The 5,175-nt window shown below is 36.5% G+C and overlaps 1 pseudogene; it reads right to left on the minus strand.

The window, feature by feature from the left end:
• Nucleotides 1–1,715: 1,715 nt before the first annotated feature.
• Nucleotides 1,716–4,021, minus strand: LOC112504671 (annotated as a pseudogene).
• Between the last annotated feature and the right edge of the window lie 1,154 nt (nucleotides 4,022–5,175).

Below are 5,175 nucleotides of genomic sequence, written 5' to 3' on the forward strand. Positions count from 1 at the left end.
AATGCTTTTCTGTATGGTGATCTAATTGAAGATGTTTATATGACTCTTCCTGAAGGTTATTATAGTGATAATGATAAAAGGGTGTGTAAACTTGTTAAGTCGTTATATGGCTTAAAACAAGCACCTTGGCAGTGGTATGCAAAGTTATCTTCCTATTTAATTGAAAATGGGTTTGTTCAAAGCATTAGTGATTACTCTTTATTTACTAAGCAAGTTAATTATGTGTTCCTCATCCTTCTTGTTTATGTTGATGATATTGTTATCACCGGGAATAGTATGAGAGAAATTAACTGTTTCAAGGAGTACTTGAAAAGTAAGTTTTTGATAAAAGATCTAGGAAAATTAAAATTCTTTTTAGGAATTGAAATTCTAGATTGTATTGATGGTGTGTGCATGTCCCAAAGGAAATATTGTTTGGAACTATTAAATGACTTTGGTTATTTGGGATGTAAACCATCTAGTACTCCAATAGATGTTAATTTAGTCATCTCTGATTCAAATTGTTCTAAGGATCCTCCTTTGGCTGATTATTCGGGTCATCAAAAATTAATAGGAAGATTGATTTACTTGCTTGGAACACGTCCTGATATAGCTTTTGTTGTGCATTGTTTAAGTCAGTTTATGCATGCACCTAAAAGTCTCATTTAAAACTTGCGTTTAGAATTCTCAGGTATCTAAAATCATCTCCTGGAAAGGGAGTCAGTCTTACAAGGTCAGACACATTTAATCTTACTGCTTATGTAGATGCAGACTGGGGTAAGTGCGTTTCTTCTCGTAGGTCAGTTACAGGTTTTTGTTTATTTCTTGGGAATTCTATTATCTCTTGGAAAAGTAAGAAACAAAGCACTGTTTCGCGATCTTCTGCTGAATCAGAATACAGGGCTATGGCTGCTGTATCATGTGAGATTGTTTGGGTTATTAAAATACTAGTTGATTTAAATGTTAATAATCTTCTTCCCGTAAGTCTTTTCTGTGATAACAAATCCGCTATTTAGATTGCTAATAATCATGTTTTTCACGAAAGAACAAAACGTATTGACATAGATATACACTATATTCGTGAAAAAATTAGTAGAGGTGTATTAAAGATTGTTAAAATTCAGTCTTCTGAACAAACAACAGATATTTTGACCAAAGCTCTTGGTGTTAATCAACACAATTATATGTGTTCAAAGTTAAAAATGATAGATCTTTTCAAACGTCAAGATTGAGGGCGGGTGTTAAAAGTTCATGTATAGTTTCAATCTTGACTCACTGACTTACTTAACTTTGAATGTCCTTTATTTGTTAGGTATCTAACAAATATGGGYTGAATATGTACAACTGTCAAAGTGTTAGCTGGTTGATAAGTTCAAGGACTGCGCCTCACATTGTTGATATCTCAAAGGGTAGCGGAGCAAATATGAGGATTCTACAAGGACTATTCTTGACTTTTCTGAATTCATATATAAATGACATGGAGTCGGTCACTTAGTTCAGATTATTCATTTTTTACATTCTCTAAACTTTCATTCTCAAGATTTCTCTCTCGATTTCTCCTTCTTCAAGATCTTCAAGATCTATCTAAGATCTTCATCATCATACAATACCGAGTTAGTTTTCTTGTTCATTTTATTAGAGTTTGTATCATTAGAAGTTTGTATAATCTGTTTCTTTATGTTTATGATTACTGTATTGATAATAAAATGACTTGTTATTGTTCAAGTTCAATAAAACTATAAAAATCTAATAATCTTCACATGTGATCCAAGTGCATCTGCAAGATCTCCTAGCACTGCTACCGCTGCTCTTACCACACTCTCATCCTAATATCACGCCCATTCCGAAGAACACACATAAGCAGAAATAGATTTAATATATATACACACCAAAAGGGTGTCTTTCAAATCATCTCCAAAGGTGTAAAACAATGATTTACAGAMCAAATTAATCGTTAAACAAGATGGAAAACAAAGATATWGCATTGATTAATTGTTGTCCATGCCCAACAAAGCACTTGGAGTTGGAGAACAAAAAGATGCTGATGAAAATAGCTTTCTTTACAAAACCCTCATCCATGATTTTTACTCATGTGTAGCTAGATATATTACAATGATCAATACAARTATAATTTTGTTATTCTAACTTGCATGCTTAATTTTTAGCAATTTATATGCRTACAAAAAATACTTCACAAAYAGTTGAAACCTGCTATTTAAAAAGAAACAATCTCTAAACCGAAAAATATATTGTTTATTCTCAAGGTTGAATGATATATTAGGCAAAACACACATTCAGATGGTCATTTCAATTAATCAAACCACTTCAAATGTAGCTTAAAATATAATTCAGTATTTCATACTTAATGCTTAGTGCATACAGAAAAATAAACTGGGATCAAGTTAAAATTGTATGCCTCATTATGCTACCTCCATTTTGTTGTCATAGAGGCTAGCTGCACTGTAAATAAGAAACAATTGCAAGTGCAACATGATGCTCCTGTATATGTATTTTGGTCACAAAACAAACAAGGAACTATATTTACCGTACTTCTAAAAACAAACAACACGCCATAGGTTTAAAAGCACATAGGCACTCCAATTGGTATAATGAATAACAACTCGGGAAAAATCATGAGTAAATAAAGAAATAGCAAAGACAAGAAAAGATACTCCATACCTGTGCGCATCCTTAACAGACACTTCTATGAACTTTCAAGAGGTGTGGAGCATGAGGCAACATTAGCTCAGCTTTGGAATTTTTAAATCCTTGTAAGATACCCGAGTATGCCTCAAAAATACTTCGCTTGAGCTGATTGCCATATTCCACCATATCTTCGTCATTGATGTCTATTTGGGCACACACTTCAGCATCTCCTTGCATCATGGGCATAGCATAAGGAACATACTTCTCAAAGTGTTCCCCAATAGCAAGGGCCACATCACCAAAGCACGAAAAAATTGGAGGCTTGATAGAGCGGTGTAGATCACCACTAGAGAGATCCTTAAGGAGCAGTGTCATGATATTATCACAATAAGGTAACATCTTGTCATCCAAAGCACGGCATATATCACCAACCACCCCAACCGAGATGGAACAAACCTGATATTCCTCGAAATTTTGAAGACCCATCTCCAAATACTTGTAGAACTCTGGCACATACTTCCCAAATTCTGGTCCAGTGGCATAAGCAAGAGCACCAATGTCAAGCATTGCTTCTTCATGTACTATTGAGCTACGACAAGCAAACACCTTGAGGAATAACATCATAATCTGGTCTGAAGCTTGAAATATAACCGGCTTAGTTTCATCAATACTGCTAAGTTTCTGAATAATAACTTGCAATACACCACAAACCAAAGCATGTAGATCTCCTTGCTTTTCTCTATCATCTGATGAAAGAATCTGAAGATCGATTGTCTGTCCCAGCTTGGTCATGATAACAGGGAGAAGTTGTGTTATTATTTGAGATGTTTCAGCAAGGTTGGAGCACCTCACAACCTCATTCAAGGTTTCATATGCAGCTGACCTCAACTTTGAATCATTGACATATGTTCGTTCAGCAGTTGCAATAAGAGAAGTTATGACATCTATAACATATGGTGTGAGAATAGAGGAGCCAGTTTCAAAACCCTAATATCCCTGAGCAAGATAATAAATAGCCCCCACAGACCTTCTCTGCAACATGGGGAGAATCCTTTATACTTTCTAAAAGGACCCCTACAATTCGTTGAAGGTTAGCACATGAAATAATAGAAAATCCAGTGGCCGGACTGTGTAATAACTCAAAAATACGGCTGAGAGTCTATGCAGTGGTGTCTTTCACATGGCTATTTTGATCCCTCAAAGCATTAAACATAAATTCTCATGCAGAGAGGACCATTGGGGAGAGCTTCTCAACAGTTGGGCCTTCAAGAATTGATCCAAATGCATATGTAGCTGCCTCACGAGATCGCCGATCTGGCTTTGATATGTTATCCTGCACAAAAGGCATTACTAAGGGTACTATCGCATCCCCAACAGTTATGGCAACAAGACCATATTATGCATCAAGAATAAATTAAATCATTGATTTAATTTATTATTTACATAATTGTTATATTAATCATTGCCTTTGTAAATCGATTTTATACACTGAAATACAATTACAGAAATCTCAATACCTTTCATGGTATCAGAGCTACAGTTGCTCTAAAGAGCTGATCATCCTTCTTATTCTTTYTTACCCCTACGCTTCCAATGGCATCAGAAACCACAATTTACTGGTGCAACTCATTTCCCAATCAGACTCACCGCCAACAATTTTCCCGTCTGACGTCGTCAAGTTGAATCAACCCTAATAGGGCTTGAGCTCGATGCGTTCATCTTTGGCAATAAACAGCCTCCACAATTTCTRGATGATAAAGACGGTCCCAAACTGAATCCAGAGTATTGCCTTGGTACCGCCAAGATCAGATAATATTCAGTGCTATTTTCGGCTGCTGCTCAGACTACATTCAACCTCTAATTTYGTCAGCTACTACTTCACGAGAGGGCTGGGAAAGACTCAATGCCAGTTTCGCCAGTRGGTCCAAATCTCGTGTCATCTCTCTCAAGTCCAAACTTGTCAAAAATCCCAAAGGYTCTCATTCAATAGCCGAATATCTTTAGGATATGCGAGCCATTGCTGATGATTTAGCGCTTGCACAAAGCCCTGTTACAGAAGAAGATTTACTGGTTCATATCTTATCACAACTTGGTGATGAATATAGTACTATCGTTGCTGCGATCAAAGTACGTGAATCACCACTGTCTTACTCAGAGTTATTTGACAAATTGACTGATTTTAAGCAAGCTCTTAAGGAACAAACTGCAGCCCCTGAACCTGTGCTAACCACGGCTAATTATATTGCAAGACAGTCCAATCGACAACCTGGACGATCGGATAATTTCAACCATCAACGTGGCACCAACAACCGTTTCTCTAATCAGCAACGTACTATAATCAATCGCACTCAATGGTCGCCTTCAACTTCTGGAGGAAATCGCCAAAAACAGGTCCAATCTTTATTGCCAGTTCTGTAACATTCCGGGTCATATGACTCGTGACTGTCGCAAGCTATCTCGTTTTTTACGAGACAACAATGTCACTGTCAATACCTCAGTCGAGTGCTCTAGTGGCTAATATAACCACAACTGGCTCACCTTCTGTTTCAC

Source organism: Cynara cardunculus, unplaced genomic scaffold (genome assembly GCF_001531365.2).
Source record: "Cynara cardunculus var. scolymus isolate 2C unplaced genomic scaffold, CcrdV1 Un_Scaffold_6473, whole genome shotgun sequence".
Lineage (NCBI taxonomy): Eukaryota > Viridiplantae > Streptophyta > Magnoliopsida > Asterales > Asteraceae > Cynara > Cynara cardunculus.